General features: G+C 42.9%; 1 protein-coding gene across 1 annotated transcript in view; it reads right to left on the bottom strand.

Annotated features, from left to right (window-relative positions):
- The window catches only part of CD4 (CD4 molecule), a 62,037-nt gene extending 42,465 nt beyond the window's left edge, over window positions 1-19,572 (bottom strand). The window contains exon 1 of the mRNA XM_089661723.1: window positions 19,463-19,572. The gene's annotated coding sequence lies outside the window, so the exon portion shown is untranslated. The remainder of the gene's footprint in view (window positions 1-19,462) is intronic.
- Window positions 19,573-21,040: the final 1,468 nt, after the last annotated feature.

Below are 21,040 nucleotides of genomic sequence, written 5' to 3'. Positions count from 1 at the left end.
TCTCCCCACATGAGGCCGGGCATTGTCCTGCACCAGGAGGAACCCAGGACCCACTACACCAGGAGGAACCCAGGACACACTGCACCAGGAGGAACCCAGGACCCACTGCACCAGGAGGAACCCAGGACCCACTGCACCAGGAGGAACCCAGGACCCACTGCACCAGGAGGAACCCAGGACCCACTGCACCAGGAGGAACCCAGGACACACTGCACCAGGAGGAACCCAGGACCCACTGCACCAGGAGGAACCCAGGACCCACTGCACCATCGTAGGGTCTGACAATGGGTCCAAGGATTTCATCCCGATACCTAATGGCAGTCAGGGTGCCATTGTCTAGCCTGCAGAGGTCTGTGCGTCCCTCCATGGATATGCCTCCCCAGACCATCACTGACCCACCACCAAAACGGTCATGCTGAACCATGTTACAGGCAGCAGAACGTTCTCCACGGCTTCTCCAGACCCTTTCACGTCTGTCACATGTGCTCAGGGGGAACCTGCTCTCATCTGTGAAAAGCACAGGGTGCCAGTGGTGGACCTGCCAATTCTGGTGTTCAATGGCAAATGCCAATCCAGCTCTATGGTGCCGGGCAGTGAGCACAGGGCCCACTAGAGGATTACGGGCCCTCAGGCCACCCTCATGAAGTCTGTTTCTGATTGTTTGGTCAGAGACATTCACACCAGTGGCCTGCTGGAGGTCATTTTGTAGGGCTCTGACAGTGCTCATCCTGTTCCTCCTTGCACAAAGGAGCAGATACCGGTCCTGCTGATGAGTTAAGGACCTTCTACAGTCCTGTCCAGCTCTCCTAGAGTAACTGCCTGTCTCCTGGAATCTCCTCCATGCTCTTGAGACTGTGCTGGGAGACACAGCAAACCTTCTGGCAATGGCATGTATTGATGTGCCATCCTGGAGGAGTTGGACTGCCTGTGCAACCTCTGTATGGTCCAGGTATGGCCTCATGGTACCAGTAGTGACACTGACCCTAGCCAAATGCAAAACCAGTGAAAAACAGTCAGAAGAGATGAGTAGGGAAAGAAATGTCAGTGGCCCCCACCTGTAAAAGAATTCCTGTTTTGGGGGTTGTCTCATTGTTGCCCATCTAGTGCATCTGTTAATTTCATTACCACCAAAGCAGCTGAAACTGATGAACAACCCCCTCTGCTCCTTATCTGACCAGATCCATATCCCAGGAGTTTCACTGACTTGATGCTAGACTCTGAGTAAAAAGTCTTCCTTTCATTTTTTTGAGCCGTGTGTATTGAACACAGCTCGGTGTTTGCTTAGAATTTCCTTTGCAGTGACGTATTTGAATATATAAAAAAAATTAAATGGTCTCAGTATTAGACATCGTTTCCTCTGGCGGTAACGATTCTCGCTGCGTTCGCACTTTCAGTTCACTGAGCAAAATATCCGCGAGCCGTGTCACTTTCAGTCACAGTAACAAGCCATTGTAGGAGTAATTTCAGGGGTTTTCCTCTCGAAGGATAAGTGGAGCTGCCAGCTTATGTTACATTGACACAAGAGGGTATAGGACGGTGAGATGCTCATCTCTGCATAGAGAATAATGCCGCCGGGGCCCCAGGGGCCGATCAGATCTCCCATCATGGAGATGAAGAGTCACTGTTGGTCATTTAAACTTCTTAAAGTGTATTTCCACTTTTGCAGCTGAATTGGATAAACATCTACTTTATATTTGTTACATTGTTTCCATTCACAGAGCATAACTATAAACAAATATTGAAACATTGCTGCCTACATTTTTAACCCCATCCTGCCCAGTCCTGACATAGCTATAACAGGGGGCCCTTCCTGCCCAGTCCTGACATAGCTATAACAGGGGGCCCTTCCTGCCCCTGACATAGCTATGCTCAGGGGGCTGGAAGGGCTTTCCGGTCACCTGACCACTGTGATTGGCTGTGCTATAACAGGGTCTCTATGCTCAGGGGACTGGAAGGGCTTTCCGGTCACCTGACCACTGTGATTGGCTGTGGTATGACCGGGTCTCTATGCTCAGGGGGCTGGAAGGGCTTTCCGGTCACCTGACCACTGTGATTGGCTGTGCTATAAAAGAGTATGCCCAGGGGGCTGAAAGGGCTTTCCGGTCACCTGACCACTGTGATTGGCTGTGCTATAACAGGGTCTTTATGCCCAGGGGGCTGAAAGGGCTTTCCGGTCACCTGGCCACTGTGATTGGCTGTGGTATAACAGGGTCTCTATGCTCAGGGGGCTGGAAGGGCTTTCCGATCACCTGACCACTGTGATTGGCTGTGCTATAACAGGGTCTTTATGTTCAGGGGGCTGAAAGGGCTTTCCGGTCACCTGACTACTGTGACAATTTTGTCTCTGGTGTCTTTTGACAGCTCTTTGGTCTTGCCCATGGTACTAGTTGGTGTCTGACTGACTGTGGGGTGGACAGGTGTCTTTAAAGAGCTCAGACAGGTGCTACTAAGTTAGATGAATGAGTGGAGTAGAGGTGGACTTTTTAAAGGCGCAGTAACAGGTCTTTGAGAGCCACAATTCTTGCTGTTTCTCAGGTGTTCAAATACTTCTGTTCAGCAATGCGAGACAAATACATTCTTTACAAATCATACAATGGGATTTCCTGAATTTTTTTTTTAATTCTGTCTCTCAGAGTGGGAATGCACCTACAATGTGAATGTCAGACCCCTCCATGATTTCTAAGTGGGAGAACTTGCAAAATCGCAGGGGGTTCAAATACTTCTGTTCCTCACTATATATATATATATATATATATATATATATACATTTTTGTGGGGGATGGGATTCAGATAAGGGGGCTTCCGATGAGAGCTTTGTCCTTGAAATGTTGATCTGGATTACCAATTGCAGCAAAGTTAAAAAAAAAAAAAAAAAAAGCTGAAGAAGGATCTGTCCAAATAGCTCCGCCTGTCACTAATCCCTTTACAAAATAAAGCTGACACCAGCGCTTGCTAGCAATGGAATTATCTTCTCTCTTTGTATTAACTACATAATAGGACATTTCTGTAATAAAAAAATAAAAGGCTGCAGGCGCAGATATCACATCGGAAAAACGAGGACGGTATTTGACTTCACAGGCCCTGGGACAGTGGCACCCTCATTAGCCCGTCCCATAGATTTAATGGTTTATTTAGCTTGTGTGGGCCTGAAACATGTCAGAGCCACCGTATCTAAAATATTCTGTCATCTAATTAAGATATAACGAATGTATAGTCAATTGTTCACTGGAGAGTCATGAAATAAGAAAAACAAGACTCACTTCACTGCAGCAGAGGGAGTGAGACCCCAAAGTGGTGCGGAGAGGAGACGACAGACAGGAGATTTTGCCACCAGAACAGAGTGCAGTATAGGATTCAGCTCTCCGTCATTCACAAGCTGTATAAAGAAGAAATAGGCGATAACCAGGAATTATAAAACAGATTCTCTAAATATCCCCAAAGAAAAGTAAACCTTTCACCCTTGAAAGTACAAATATATAGAAAACCTTTTCTTCAAACTACTTAGGTGTCCTTTTATGACACAGAGAATAGCTGCGATTCAACGGATCTCAGCTATTCTCTGGTCATTCACAGTTTATAACACTCAGGAGATCCTGTCAGCCCTTCTCTGGAGATCTGTGTTCTCCGTCCAGATTCTCCAGCCCAGAGCTGGAGAATCAGAGGGACCGAAAACTAAGCAGAGATAATTTACCTCTGCTTAGTAAACTGATCTTTTACTGTAATCTGGAGAGATTATAGTAAAATGAGCCGTTTTTCAGAGTTTGTAGACCGTTCTCCAGCGTTTGGAGACCGTTCTCCCTTCGTTCGGAGAACTGCTTCATAAACTGCATTCACAGGAGAACTTTGTTCTCCGAGAATGACGGAGAACTGAGCAGCGATCTATTACCTCTGGTTCACAAACGGACACCATAGTCCCCTTCCTTAAATACAAAATAACCTAAATCAATTCAAAATAGTCCACCACAAGTCCACACTATTATTAGGTCTTCAAGCGTTGAAAATTGTCCCATTCATCACTTCAAATCCAAGAAACCTCAAAAGAAATAAACTAAATATAGTGCATTAACTTTTAACAACAATCAAATATTGTGATACCATGCAAGAAAACACACGTGAGGAGAAAGAGAGAGAGAAAAAAAAAAAAAAATTTAAATAAATAAATCACTACTTTTGGTGAATCTCACGTGTAAAAATTACTAAAAAATAAATAAGTAAATAACGTGAATACACCTACACAGCCCACTCGTGGGGTGAAATCCACAGCAAATGACTAAGCTTGTGATATGTGTGCAAAAAGTGCCAACACTCTAGCAAATAAATACACAGCAAATGCTCAACTTGTGAGTATATACTAATCCACAATCCACAGAAGTGCCACCACTCTGGTAGGGTTCAATACTATTACCCTCTTTCAGCTCAGATAGGCATTTCAAATACTCCTGATGAAGTCACGACGCACGTGACGCAACGCGTCGGCACGCTTTTCCCAGCCCAGAGACACATCATTTCCGGTCACGTGGGGACGGATGTCCGAGCACAGCGACCATATTGGTTTCCCTCTTTACATGTGAATGCACCCAGGGAATGAGGAGGACTGCATTTTTTTTAACCAAACGCATGTGAGTGGAAACAGTTTGTTATATGGAGTGTCTTGAATAAACAAATGGTATTACACTATGGGAAGCTCTGTTTGTGTCCTATATGACGTTTGAGAGGAGGTGGAGTGGAGGTCCTGTGATTCCTTACTGAGCTGCTTGGAAGCAAACGATTTCCTGGAGGAGAGTTATAGCCTTGTGGCCCTTTGCGGGTCGAGTTGGGGAGGTGAGCAGGCATTGCTGCCATTGGAGGATTTTTTCCCTTTCTTTTTTATGAGCACTAGAAGTGAAGAACACTGAGTGTCGTTTTCACCTTACTGCATGGACTGTGTTTGTTCATTTATGGACACTTTTTCATATTTGAAATATCACAAGTTCTAGTGATTTTTTTATGTAATAGTTTAATATATGGTTTTTTTCACAATAATCACGTACATTTGATTGAGATTCACATTTTTTTGTATTTTTTATTTTGTTAGGTTGTCACATTTATTATTAGAAATAATCACAAATATATATATATATGGTAATTAACACAGTTTTTTATATATATAATTTTTTTTTTCATCACTGTTTATTTGCAATATCATGGATTTTTTAAATTTTTTTTAATGTTTGATTTGAAGAATTAATTTAAGGGCAAGGAAAAGTTTTTCCTTATATATTTTGTTTTATATTGATATTTTTTTATGTCACGGATATAATTTATCTATGAGGTATGGTTTTCACTTAATATTATATGCACTGTGTGTGTATTTAGGGATTTATTTTAGCGCTTCACTATTTTTGGTTTTGATATTTCAAATACTCCGGGGTACAACAAGGGGAATGGTTTCCACAAGGGGAAAGCTGTTGTACCCCGGAGTATTTGAAATGCTTTCTCCTCACGAGTGTTTTCTTGCATGGTATCACAATATTTGATTGTTGTTAAAAGTTAATGCACTATATTTAGTTTATTTCTTTTGAGGTTTCTTGGATTTGAAGTGATGAATGGGACAATTTTCAACGCTTGAAGACCTAATAATAGTGTGGACTTGTGGTGGACTATTTTGAATTGATTTAGGTTATTTTGTATTTAAGGAAGGGGACTAAGTAGTTTGAAGAAAAGGTTTTCTATATATTTGACAAAAATAAAAATGCAATTGGCGCAAGAGAATTTGTAGTGGACATGACGTTCACTCAGCAAACCTTAAACAAAATAATCCAGTAAACAGAAATTAAGATATATAATCGTACATGCCAGTAATAAAGGGGCAACAAGTAGATGATGCAACTTTAGTGGTGAGGAAAGGGAAGGGGGGAGGGGAGGGGGGTAAGGAAAGGAGGGGAAAAAAGGCCTTGTGATGCAAACAGTACTGGATTGAGATAGATGGTATATATATGTGTATACATATATATACAACGCTGCAATGTAGACACCGTCGTGAGGCTTGCACTTTCTAGAGTAAACCGGACTCTGTGGTAAATGGAGAAGAAAGAGAAGTGCGCCAGACTAAGTGCAGTATGAATATAAAAAAAAGCGAGGATGGCAGGTGCCCCCTTGGAGGATTCCCAGCAACGTTCTGATGTCATTTCCTGCCCGGTGGCCATCTTGGATGTGCCTCAAGCTGGCTACTGTACCCACGCTGATGTGAGAGATCAGCAGTGCCTGCCCTGGATCCCGGTTCTTATCTGCGCCGCGACTCCCGGTTACTGCGCCTGCCATCCTCGCTTCCTCCTGTGGGACCCGCCTAGAGCGCCAGCCACGCAACACTTTGACATTACAGCCATCCATTTGTGAGGTGCAGCACAGATGACATCCTCCTCCTTATATATTGATGCCTGATATCTACCCACTTCTTGTGAGTTTTTATAATCTTGTGTGCAATAAACTTTTATATTCATACTGCACTTAGTCTGGCGCACTTCTCTTTCTTCTCCTTTCTATATATTTGTACTTTCAAGGGTGAAAGGTTTACTTTTCTTTGGAGATATTTAGAGAATCTGTTTTATAATTCCTGGTTATCGCCTATTTGTTCTTTATACAGCTTGTGAATGACGGAGAGCTGAATCGTATACTGCACTCTGTTCTGGTGGAAAGATTTCCTGTCTGTCGTCTCCTCTCCGCACCACTTTGGGGTCTCACTCCCTTTGCTGCAGTGAAGTGAGTCTTGTGAAGTGGGAATCTCCTGATAAAAATTCATTTTTAATTACATTTATCAACTTGCAAACACAAAAATTAGTGATGCCCAGGGGTGGACTGAACATTTGGAAACTCGGCCCCCTACTGCCTGAGGGCCCGGGGTTAGTAGGGAGCCCCATGAGATGCCCCCTGGTACCTTTTTCATAGGCTTTTTTGAGTTTGGGCAAGCACACAGGGGCCCCATGATCCCCTATTGCCCGGGGGCCCCATGAGTTGTCAGTCCGCCCCTGATGACGCCTTTATCCAAATATATAAAATAGGCCAGTATTTCCATACTACGAGAGGAATACATATAAAAAAATTTACAGAACCATTCATCTAGTGAATCAGCATGTTATTCATTCTGCGCAAATTGGGCAACAACAAATGTTCTTTTGGCTATTATCTCCTCTGAGCGAATGTTATTTTATAATAGGCGGCAGTAAAATACCACATTATGGCCACTGGATGGAGATAAGGAGCTTAGGAAACACATATGCCTTTGTAACAATAGGTACAATGTAGCAATTTTAGACAACACTGGAGGGAATTACAAAAAAAATTTAACCAATGGATTATATTTCTAATTATTAATTAAAAGGTAAAAACCCACTATAAATAATTTTTGCCGGTGTGCTGTAGTAGGATTTACAGCACTACCCAAAAAATAAAAACTAAAAAATTCATACCATACAATCAGGGGCGGACTGACAACTCATGGGGCCCCCGGGCAATAGGGGATCATGGGGTCCCTGTGTCCTTGCCCAAACACAAAAAAGCCTATGAAAAAGGTACCAGGGGCACCTCATGGGGCCCCCTACTGACCCCGGGCCCTCGGGCAGTGCCTGAGTTTCCAAATGGTCAGTCTGCCCCTGCATACAATATTTTATTTATTATAGCGCCATCAATGTACGCAGCGCTTTACATATATATTGTACATTCGCATCAGTCCCTAACCCTCAAGGGGCGTACAATCTAAGGTCCCTAACCCTCAAGGGGTGTACAATCTAAGGTCCCTAACCCTCAAGGGGCGTATAATCTAAGGTCCCTAACCCTCAAGGGGCGTACAATCTAAGGTCCCTAACCCTCAAGGGGCGTATAATCTAAGGTCCCTAACCCTCAAGGGGCGTACAATCTAAGGTCCCTAACCCTCAAGGGGCGTACAATCTAAGGTCCCTAACCCTCAAGGGGCGTACACTCTAAGGTCCCTAACCCTCAAGGGGCGTACAATCTAAGGTCCCTCACCCTCAAGGGGCGTACAATCTAAGGTCCCTCACCCTCAAGGGGCGTACAATCTAAGGTCCCTAACTCACATTCATACATACACATACTAGGGACAATTTAGACAGGAGACAATTCACCTACCAGCATGTCTTTGGAGTGTGGGAGGAAACCAGAGTACCTGGAGGAAACCCATGAAGGCACAAGGAGAACATGCAAACTCCAGGCACAGTGCTGCTATGGTCGGGATTTGAACAAACGACCCGAGTACTGCCAGGTGGAAGTGCTAACCATTTAGCCACTGTGCTGCTTGAAGTTGTATACAATAATGTATACAAATTTAAAAAAATTGTATAAAACCCATACACCAATGCATCAACAAATATATAAAAAATAAAAATTCATGACAAACCTGCTGCGCAAATCAGGTACTTAAATTATTAATTTGCACAGCATTTTTTCAGGAAATATATATATATCACCTTTTGTATCATCTCCCCCTTCCTATAGATTGTAAGCTCCACGAGCCGGGCCCTCCTATTCCTTCTGTACTGAAATGTATTGTAATTGTACCGCCCCCCCTTATATTGTAAAGTGCTGAGCAAACTGTTGGCGCCATAATTCCTGTATAATAAATATATATATATATAATTTGTATGGCTTTAATTATAATATAAAAATGATATTATACTGTAATAGTATGTTATAAAATTATCATATATTATAAATACTATTTTATATGCTAATTGATACATTAATGTACTGTATTATTGCATTTTTTTAAATCTGCAGATTATTTGTACTATATACAATATAAGTTGATCCAGGGAATATCCAATTGCCTCTCGGGGGATCAGAAAGCAAATTTTTCTTTCCCCTGCAGGAGCAAATTGGATCATTCTTTGCTGGGAGGGTGGGGTTTGCCTTCTTCTGGATCAACTGTGGGTATAGGCTTATAACTTTTTTTTAATGGTTGAACTAGATGGACATTTGTCTTTTTTCAGCCAGACTAACTATGTAACTATATATAGCTTTTAAATATAAAATAATAATTACAGTATACTATAATATGATATTATAACATTATATATTATTTTTACTATAACATATTATAATATTATTTATTATGTATTATAATTAATATGTTATATACTTATGAATGCATTAATGTATTGAATTAATGCATTTTTTGCATGGTATAAATTTTATATATATATTATTATTATACAGGATTTATATGGTGTCAACAGTTTGCTCAGCGCTTTACAATATAACGGGAGACAATACCACAACAATACAGTTCAATACAAGAGGGTTAGGAGGGCCCTGATCCCAGGAGCTTACAATCTAGGAGGGAGGGGCTAGTGGTACAAAAGGTAATAACTGTGGGGGATGGACTGGTAGGAAGAGTAGAAGATTCCATTATTAGCTGAGGGCAGGATAGGCTTCCCTGAAGAGAGAGGTTTTCAGAGATCGCCTAAAAGTGGGCAGAGTAGGTGATAGTCTGATAGATTGGGGTAGAGAGTTCCAGAGGATGGTGGAGGCTCTGGAGAAGTCCTGGAGACGAGCATGGGAGGAGGAGACAAGGGAGCTAGAGAACAGGAGGTCGTGGGAGGAGGGTTTGCGTGATATTTGGAGACAAGATCGGTGATGTAATTTGGGGCAGAGTTATAAATGGCTTTATATGTTATTGTTAATGTTTTGAATTTGTTGGTCAATGGGAAGCCAGTGGAGGGATTGGCAGAGAGGGATGGAGGACACTGAGTGGAGGCCAGTGGAGGGATTGGCAGAGGGGGATGGAGGACACTGAGTGGAGGCCAGTGGAGGGATTGGCAGAGAGGGGTGGAGGACACTGAGTGGAGGCCAGTGGAGGGATTGGCAGAGAGGGATGGAGGACACTGAGTGGAGGCCAGTGGAGGGATTGGCAGAGAGGGGTGGAGGACACTGAGTGGAGGCCAGTGGAGGGATTGGCAGAGGGGGATGGAGGACACTGAGTGGAGGGATTGGCAGAGAGGGATGGAGGACACTGAGTGGAGGCCAGTGGAGGGATTGGCAGAGAGGGGTGGAGGACACTGAGTGGAGGCCAGTGGAGGGATTGGCAGAGAGGGGTGGAGGACACTGAGTGGAGGCCAGTGGAGGGATTGGCAGAGAGGGGTGGAGGACACTGAGTGGAGGCCAGTGGAGGGATTGGCAGAGAGGGGTGGAGGACACTGAGTGGAGGCCAGTGGAGGGACTGACAGAGAAGGATGGAGGACACTGAGTACAATCTAGAAGGGAGGGGCTAGTGATACAAAAGGTAGCAACTGTGGGGGATGGACTGGTAGGGAGAGTAGAAGATTCCAGTATTAGCTGAGGGCAGGATAGGCTTCCCTGAAGAGAGAGGTTTGCAGAGATCGCCTAAAAGTGAGCAGAGGATATATATATAATTTTTTTTAATTTGTTTATTTTTATTATTATTATTATTATTATTATTATTTATTTATAGATAATATGTTGCATACTTCTTTTTAATATCATTCAGATACACAGATATTTTTGTATTTCCTTCCTGTGCTTCTAAAAAATTGTTGAAGACTGCAAAAAATGTCTAGCTTCGCAGTTAGAAACTTTAAAAATATTTGATTTTGAATTCTCTTTTACTGGAATACATCGAAAATACTGTATGAAGTTCTCTTGTGACTGTTAGGTGGGTATCCCCACGTCTAATTTTCTGACTTTGGTAAACCCACAGGTATCATGTTCTTCTGCTATGTAGTCATCATCAGATTTAGTCACCAGGGGAAATACTTAGCAGAATATCTTCATTTTGTTGACAGTATAGGGAACCAACTAGAGGCCTCTCTGTGACAACTAGGTTCTATTAAAGCGATACAAAGAGGAAGTAGATGTACAGGGGTTGCTTTTACTAAAGGCAAATAGGCTGTGTATTTACAAAGGAATATGTCCCAGAGCTTAGCGAATGGGGTGATGTTTCACTTTGCAAAGAATACAGCATTTTTATTTGCATGTGATTGGATGGTGGAGGTCTGCAGACCTTCATTTCAGTTCCAAAACCTAAGACATTTACTAAAGGCGATTTGGGTCATCTCCAGCAGTGAACGGGCCCCGATGATGCTAGAGGGTCATGCTGACTTCGCAAGCCTATAGACATTCCCACTCAGGGGCGGACTGACAACTCATGGGGCCCCCGGGCAATAGGGGATCATGGGGCCCCTGTGTCCTTGCCCAAACTTAAAAAAGCCTATGAAAAAGGTACCAGGGGCATCTCATGGGGCCGCCCGAGTTTCCAAATGGTCAGTCCGCCCCTGTTCCCACTCCAACCTAAGACACGCACACCTTGCCGATAAGCTAGGTCTTTCTCTTGTCTGAACCCTGCGGACTCTGCACCCTGGGGTTACCACACCTTAGAGCGGCTTGGCTTTCTTTGGTTTAGTGCAGATTACCACCTTACATAATGGTTCATGTTTTGCAGGAGAGGAAAACCTTTTTGGGGTCCCCAAGACTTATTAGAATGGCAAGCCTAAGACATTCTCATTCTAACTTAACACACACACCCTGCCAATCAGTTAGGTCTTCCCCTGGTCTGAACCCCTGTGATGAACATTCTTAGGTTTCCACTCTTTTGAGCAGCTTGGCTTTCTTTGTTTTAATGCAGATGAACTATTTTATCCAATGGTGCTGCAAGCTGAGAGTCTTCTGGCCATCAGCAGTGGGAGAACGCATAAATATCTTCCCACTTCCAGGTGTGAAAAACATTTTTGGGGTCCCCAAGACCCATAATAGAGGCAAGCCTAAGATGTTCTGCCTCCAACTCAACACGCACACTCTACTAGTCTTCTGGGTATTTCCTTGGTCTAAATCCCTGTGATAAACATTCTCTGGTTTCAACTTGTTCAAGCAGCTTAACTTTCTTTGTTTCAAAGGAGTTGACTTCAGATTTCTGAACTTTTCAATGGTATTGTCAATGGCAGTCTACACCTACACATCTCAGCCCTCAGCAAAAAGCAATGGAAATCTAAAGGTGCGCAGCAATGGGTATGAAGAATACAAATGGTTTCTCAAAGTTCCGGTAGCCTTTGAGCTGCAAGATGGTTATGATAAACCTTGTTACTTGTTGGCATTCCAAGCTGAGGATCTCCTGGCCATCAGCAGGGAGGGAACACATGGATATCTTACCACTTACAAGAGTGGAAAACCTTTTTGGGGTCCCCAAGACCCATTATAAGGGCAGACCTAAGAAATTATCCCACCAAACTCCACACACACACACAGCTAATCAGCTAGGTCCTCCCTTGGTCTGAACCACTGTGATGAGTGTCCTGAGGTTTCTACTCCTTCAAGTGTCTTGGCTTTCTTTGTTTCAGAGCAGATTGACTTCAGATTTCTTAAAATTTCAATGCATTGTCAATGCTAGTCTACACCTACAAGTCTCAACCTTCACCAAATAGTTCTGGGAATCCAAAGGTGAGCAGCAATGGGTATGGATGACACCAATGGCTTCTCAAAGCTCCTTCATGGCTGTACCCTTAAGCCTTGTTACTTGCTGGCACTGCAAGCTGAGAGTCTCCTGGCCATCAGCAGTGGGGGAACACATGAATATCTTAGCACTTCCATAAGTTGAAAACCTTTCTGGGGTCCCCAAGATCTATTTTAGGGGCAAACCAATAGACTTGCTCCCTCCAACTTTACACACATCCTCCTAATTAGCTAGATCTTCTCCTGGTCTGAACCCCTCTGATGAGCGTTCTGAGGTTTCCACTCCTTCAGGTGGCATGGCTTTCTTAGTTTCAAAGCAGACTGGCTTCAGATTTCCAAATTTTCTTTGCATTGTCAAAACCAGTATGCACCTAATCTGAATCCTGAATGAAAGCACCTTGAATTCAAATGTGTGCAGCAATAGGTATGGTGAAAGCTGAAGGCTGCTCAAAGTTCCTGCATGGTGGCACTGTTAAACCTGGTTATTTGTTGGCACTGCAAGCTGAAAGTGTCCAGGTTAGGGGCGGACTGACAACTCATGGGGCCCCCGGGCAATAGGGGATCATGGGGCTCCTGTGTCCTTGCCCAAACTCAAAAAAGCCTATGAAAAAGGTACCAGGGGCATCTCATGGGGCCCCCTACTGACCCCGGGCCCTTGGGCAGTGCCCGAGTTTCCAAATGGTCCGTCCGCCCCTGCTCTAGGCCATCAGTAGCAGGCCAACACATGAATATTTATCACTTCCAAGAGTGGAGAACCTTTCTGGGGGTTGGGGCTCCCCTGGCCATCACTGGGGGTTGGGGCTCCCCTGGTCATCAACAGCGGGGGAACTCAAGAATGTCTTACCTTTCATGAGTGGAAACCTTTTCAGGGATCTCCGAGACTCATATAGTTTTAATCCACCATGGATGACAGCTTCTAACCTATGATAGCAGAATCCTCTGTACCTTCCAATTTGTAGCTACAGAAAGCAGTCCACCATAGATGGATCTTGTGTTAGATGTTCCTCAAGAGAAACTCGGGCTGTAGCTGTTTTGACGGCTTACCGCCGGCACCACAAGGGGTCCCGGCGGCAGCTTGCAATAGGTCAGTAATCTATTTTATTTGCTTTCTTGCTGTATACATACCCATTGTGTGGAATAAACATCCTAAGGCAATATTGCACTACTGGCCTCCTCTGTTGTTTCTTTCTGAGCTCCTGTGGGAGCCAGGTACATCCGCAGAGTGGTTACCATTTGGGAAGGCTAAGTGCAAACCGTGGCATAGCGAAGGAGGCATTGACCAGATCTGACCAGACCTTTTTGATGAGATGTCTGATGTCCTTATTATATCATACAAATGCGCAAAAAGGTTGCGTATCTGGTGAGTGCGCAATCTACACTTTAATTGTCTCACCTTATCCACAATCTGTGTCTTTTGGATACCAGAAGATCATTTGAGATCTCGTTCACACCTGCACTCTGGACTTATGTTTTAGACACAGTGTTTCTTTCATGTTTATATTGGCCACATATTCTATTGGCACATATATAGATGCACAGTGTCACTTTATATATTTGTGTGCACTTTCTTACATGTTTATATATGTATTTATTTATTGGTTTTAACAGTGCTGCACGTTTATGTTTTTTATTTTACAGGGTAGGTTGCCAGATCTTTCCCCAACCCCTACCATGCAGGAGATCCCACATGGCCAGGGATGAACTAGGACAATTTAGATAGGAGCCAATTAGCCTACCAGCATGCTTTGGAGTGTGGGAGGAAACCAGAGTAACTGGAGGAAACCCATGTGAACACAGGGAGAACATGCAAACTCCATGCAGGAGGCACCATGGTTGGGAATTGAACCCATGACCCAATTACTGCAAGGCAGAAGTGCTAACCACTAAGCCACTCTGCCTCCCGGTACTTATATAGCGCTGTCAATTTATGCAGCACTTTACATATATATTATACATTCACATCAGTCCCTAACCCTCAAGGAACGTACAATCTAAGGTCTCTAACTCATATTCATACATACACATACTAGGGACAATTTAGACAGGAGCAAATTAACCTACCAGCATGTATTTGGAGTGTGGGAGGAAACCCACGCAGGCACAGGGAGAACATGCAAACTCCAGGCAGTTTGGTGCCATGGTCGGGATTTGAACCAATGACTAAACTCAAGATTGGGCCTCGTACACACTCAAATACAGTCTAATTAAAACTTGGGACGTTTGAGCAAAAAAAAAAATAATCACCATATTGGTAAAATGTATTCAAGTCAATGAAGAAGTCAAAATGATGGTGGATCATGGTGGGATTTTAAGGGTGAAACTGTAAAATTAGAAATAAAAAAACCCAGTTCTGTAAAATGTTATAAATATTCAGATGAGCCATATTACATAATGATCTGCAAAGACTTTTTTTTTATTAATTCAAAGAATAGTTTGTAAAGCAAGTTTTACGGTTCCATCCTGAAACTGTATATTAATTATTCATCAGAACATTTAATACACATCCATTAGGGCAGCTTCCTTCTCTTCTGACGGAGAGACTATCTTTCAGGGAATTAAAAAAAAAAGAGTCTAATAGATATTTCTGCCCCGATGAAGGGAGGTTTTTTATTTTTTTTTTGCCCCCAAAAGAATTTGGATACGGCTTGTCTTCCTGTTTTCAAATCTGATCAGCAAATAAAGTATTATGGACTCATAGGGCGAATATTTTCATCTGTTTTTGGTTTTCATGTATATTAACCAGGGGCGGACTGACCACTGGGGAACTCGGGCAATGCCCGAGGGCCCGGGGTCAGTAGGGGACCCCATGAGATGTCCCTGGTACCTTTCATAGGCTTTTTTGGGTGTGGTTTGAGTGTAGACACAGGGGCCCCATGATCCCCTATTGCCCCGGGGGCCCCATGAGTTGTCAGTCCGCCCCTGATATGAACTATTCATTCTTAACCTGCCCGTAGATGGGTGGAATTACAACCTAACATTCTTGGGAAAAGAAGGTCGTTTGTTTTTCTAATCATTAGAGGAGTCAAATTGATGTTCGTTTTCAACCACGGTGACAAGAACATTGGAAGGAGCAGGATGAAAATATTTTCTTGAAAAAACAAATTTCTAACAGTGTATATAATTAATTAGAATACATTATAAACCTCATCCCGACCGCCCTATAGCAGAAGTATTTGCAGGGCTGCGCAAAATCACGGATATCCCCACTCGCGCTGCCATTGGAGGCTTCAGCTGTCGAGCACCAGGTCACAGATGGAGATTCCCCGCCGGCACCCAGCGATCGCTGAGTATCACTGACGGGGGAGAGGTCTGTATGTAGACAATACAGATCTCTCCCCTGTCAGCTCCAGCACACTGCTTTGCATGGCTCTGCATAGCACAGCCATACAAAGCAGTGTGCTTACAGTGTAAAGCACACACACAGCCAGGGGTGTATTTACCACAAGGCATTTGCCTAGGGCGGCATTATTTAGGGGGCAGCACTTTCCCCTGAGAGAAGGGACATATACGGCATGGGGAACAGGTATGATCTGAGAGACGCTTTGGGCTGCTTGATGGTGCATGCAGAGCCCAACTGTTATTCCTGGGGATGTCCAGAGCTATGAAGGTGAGTGTCTCTCTCTGTCGCCGTCGGGGGGTTGTTAGTGGAAGGCTCTCGCAGGTGGGGGGGGGGGGGCAGGGGTTTGTTGGTCACTGTCAGGCTCTCTCTGCGGGGGAGGGGTTGTCTGATGTTGGTCGGTGCAAGGCTCTCTCTGCCAGGGAGGGGGGTCCGATTTTTGTGTTGCCTAGGGCAGCACTAAACACCACTGCATACAGCACACAGTTAACCCTTTGATCGCCCCAGATGTTAACCCCTTCCTGCTCAGTGTCATTAGTACAGTGTCAGTGCTGTTTATTAGCACTGATCACTGTATTGGTGTCATTGGGGATGTCAGTGACACCAAGTCAGTTCCCCTTCAGTGTCAGAATGTCCGCCGCAGTCCCGCTATAAGTCGCTGATCGCCGGCATTACCGCCATTTGTAAACGCTATAACTTACATGTAAACCAATTAATTTACACATATTGTGATTTTTTTTTAGCAAAGACACAGAGCAGAATACATTTTGGCCTAAATTTATGACGAAATTTGATTTTTAAAATTTTTTTCTGGACATGTTTAATAGCAAAAATTCAAAAATATAGTTTTTTTCTCAAAATTCGGTCTTTTTTGTTTATAGTGCAAACTATTTAAAAACTGCACAGGAGATCAAATACCACTGAAAGAAAGCTCCATTTGTGGGAAAAAAAGGACGGAAATTTCATTTGGGTGCGGCATTGCATGACCGCGCAATTGTCAGTTAAGGTAACACAGCGCCGTATCGCAAAAAATGACCTGATCAGGAAGGTGGGGGGGGGGGGAAGAATCCTCTGGAGGGCAAGTGGCTAAGTCCTCGGAACTTGGGCTAATTGATATCCTCTATGCGGCTTTTTCTGTAGCATGGTTGATACAACCTGTGATGGAAACTGGTTTAAACTTTTATCTCTTCAGGGAAGCCTATCCTGCCCTCAGCTAATAATGGAATCTTCTATTCCTCGTACCAGTCCATCCCCCACAGTTACTACCTTTTGTATGACCAGCCCCTCCCTTCTAGATTGTAAGCTCCCAGGATCAGGGCCCTCCTAACCCTCTTGTATTGAACTGTATGGTTGCTGTATTGTCTCCCGTTATATTGTAAAGCGCTGAGCAAACTGTTGGCGCCATAAATCCTGTATAATAATAATATATAAATCCTGTATAATAATAATAATAATAATATATAAATCCTGTATAATAATAATAATAATATATAAATCCTGTATAATAATAATAATAATGATAATAATAATAATAATAATAACGATAATAATAATAATAATGATAATAATAATAATAATAATGATAATAATAATAATAATAATAATAATAATAATGATAATAATAATAATAATTATTATTAACTTTCTTCTTTACAGATACAAACTAAACATCACCACCTCACTTTGCTCTCCTGGCGTAGCTTAGAGCGGGAGTCTCCAAACTTTTCCGTACGAGGGATACGTTGTACATTTTACAAATATTCGAGGGACAAAAAAAAATTGTTTTTTATAAATTATTGAAAAAATTAAAAAGGAATATGTTTTATGCGGAGTTATCTTGTTGTATGATTCAGAAGAGCATGGAAATAGCTTCGGTAAAACCAAGCAAAAAAAAATTCCAAATAAACTAGAGATATAAATGACGGTTGAGCAAAAATACATGGGGGTGGGATTTAATAAAAGGCAAATAGACTGTGCACTCAAAAAGTGCAGTCGCTCTGGATCTTAATTAATGAGGTAATGCTTCACTTTGCAATGGATACCCAATCACATGCAGAGAAATTTTTTTAAAATTTCATTTTTTTTCTATCACATAGTTGGATGATGGAAGTCAGAAGAGCTGTTCCTCATTTACTAAGCTCTGGAGCATCTACATTTGCAAAGTGCACAGTCTAGTTCTCTTTAGTAAATAAACCCCATTGCCTGTACCTTACATCAGGATCCCCATTGGAGTTCCCCTTGCATTCTAGTCTCCCATACATCAGGATCCCCATTAGAGTCTCACTTGCATTCTAGTCCCCCATACATCAGGGCCCCCATTGGAGTTCCCCTTGCATTCTAGTCCCCCATACATCAGGGCGCCCATTGGAGTTCCCTTTGCATTCTAGTCCCCCATACATCAGGATCCCTATCAGAGCTCCATTTGTATTTTATTTTTTATTTATTTCAGGTACTTATATAGCGCCATCAATTTACGCAGCACTTTACATATATATTGTACATTCACATCAGTCCCTAACCCTCAAGGGGCGTACAATCTAAGGTCCCTAGCTCACATTCATACATACACATACTAGGGACAATTTAGACAGGAGCCAATTCACCTACCAGCATGTCTTTGGAGTGTGGGAGGAAACCGGAGTACCTGGAGGAAACCCACGCAGGCACAGGGAAAACATGCAAACTCCAGGCAGGTGGTGCCATGGTTGGGATTCGAACCAACGACCCTAGTACTGCCAGGTGGAAGTGCTAACCATTTAGCCACTGTGCTATCACCGTCCCCATCCAAGTCCCCCCTTACAGCACGGTCCCCATCAGAGTCCCCTTTATATAAGGGTTTCCATCAAAATCCCCCTTACATCAGAGTGCACAAGGAGTCCCTCCTTAGATTGGGGTCTGCATCAGAGTCCCTCTCACACCAGAGCCTTGGAAGGAACAGTGACTATGCAGATCAGCGGTCCGCATGTGGCCCACGAGCCAAGGTTTGGAGACCCCTGGCTTAGAGTTTAGGACCTGCTCTGGAACTACAAACTCTACAATTATCTTCGAGACAGAACATGACTAAACGCATTCCTGTACAATTTTTTGTCTTTTACGCAAGTACAGACTGTAGATGTTCTACAGTTACAGACCAATGCAGAATGATACGCTGTTCAGCTTTCACACGAAGGGGAGAAACATTGTTTAGCTATTAAATAAAAATGATTAATTTAATAAATAAACATGAATCAATAGCGGTTAATCCTATTAAATTCATATCTAATATGCCAGTTTGAATGATGCCTAAATGTTGTGTATAATCCCCAGGTCACTCCTCTTGCGTTTAGAAAAGATAAACACGGGGGTGCCAGTGAATGAGCCCTAAGAAGGCAGCGAATATGTCAAATTGTTTCCCAGAATTTCTTAAAAAATAAAATGTCAGGTTTGGGTGATCTGGTTAATAAAAACAACAAAAACATGCTATACATATATATAATTACAACAACAACAACAATAATAATAATAACAATAATAATAATGACAATAATAATTATTATTATTAATAATAAATTATTATTATTACAATTATTATCATCAATATTATTATATATTTTGTGCAATGGTGATGCAGATAATCATAGACATCATTTACATTTTCTAAAAGTCTCTTGTTATTATGAATCTGTTACATACCTGCCTTGCAATGTTCCAGGCTCACCACCAAAGTCTTCTTGTTTGCTCCTTCACCCTTCTCTGATGTCTCTGCTTTTTTTTGGCTTCCTCTTCTTGTTTCTGGTAAGTCTTTATAGGCACGCCTGTCAGGGTACACATAGGTTACTCCCTCCTTCTAATCTTATTGGCATTATCTTTTCAAGACACCACCCAGTTACAGCCCCTTGCCTCTGTGATAGGTTGGTATTCTTTCTGTAAACAGTCTCTACTCCGTTGATTTCTTTGATTATGTAAAACATGCATAGTTAGCCAAAGGAAGACCAAAATTGATAAAGTCCAACCTATTTTACATCTGTCGAGCCAGACTAAGACAAAAAACACCCATGGGAGACACCATCAGTGATTAATCCTAGCTCCCCAGATCAACAACTCCATGGGTGAATCCTAGCTCCCCAGATCAACAACCCTACAGCTGAATCCTAGTTACCTAGGTCAACAGCTCAATGGTGAGTCCTAGTTCCCCAGCTGAACAAATCTACAAATGGATCCTAGCTCTCCAGACCAACAACTCTACAGGTGAATCCTAGCTCCCCAGTTCAACAAATCTACAGATGGATTCTTGCTCTACAGATCAAAAACTCTACAGACGAATCATAGTTCTCCATATCAACAACTCTACAGATGAATCCTAGTTCCCCATATCAACAACTCTACAGATGAATCCTAGCTCCCCAGACCAACAACTCTACAGATGAATCCTAGTTCCCCATATCAACAACTCTACAGATGAATCCTAGCTCCCCAGACCAACAACTCTAAAGATGAATCCTAGCTCCCCAGACCAACAACTCTAAAGATGAATCCTAGCTCCCCAGCTCAACAAATCTACAGATGGATCCTAGCTCCCCAGACCAACAACTCTACAGGTGAATCCTAGCTCCCCAGTTCAACAAATCTACAGATGGATCCTTGCACTACCGATCAAAAACTCTACAGACGAATCATAGTTCTCCATATCAACAACTCTACAGATGAATCCTAGCTCTCCAGATCAACAACTCTACAGACGAATACTAGTTCACCAGACCAACAACTCTACAGATGGATCCTAGCTCTCCAGATCAACAACTCTACAGACGGATCCTAGCTCTCTAGATCAACAACTCTTCAGATGGATCCTAGCTCTCCAGATCAACAACTCTACAGACAAATCCTAGTTCTCCAGATCAACAACTCTACAGATGAATCCTAGCTCCCCAGCTCAACAACTCTACAGATTAGCCCTAGTCCCTCAGATCAACAAATCTACAGATGAATTCTAGTTCAACAGGTCAGCAACTCTCCAGATAAATCCTAGTTCCCCCAGGTCAACAGCACTACAGATGAATCATAGTTCCCCCTGGTCAACAGCTCTACATATGAATCCTAGTTCCTCAGGTCAGCAACTCTACAAATAAATGCTTGTTCTCCTGGGCAGCAACTCTACAGATTAGTCCTAGTCCCTCAGGTCAACTCTCCAGATGAATCCTAGTTCCCCAGGTTAACAATTCTCAAGATGAATTCTAGTTCAACAGGTCAGCAACTCTACAGATATCCTAG

The sequence above is a fragment of the Staurois parvus genome, unplaced genomic scaffold (assembly GCF_062004578.1).
Source record: "Staurois parvus isolate SC_StPar_1 unplaced genomic scaffold, SC_StPar_1.0 ptg001376l, whole genome shotgun sequence".
NCBI lineage: Eukaryota > Metazoa > Chordata > Amphibia > Anura > Ranidae > Staurois > Staurois parvus.
Note: the sequence above shows the minus strand (reverse complement) of the source record. Positions and strands in the feature narration are given on the sequence as shown.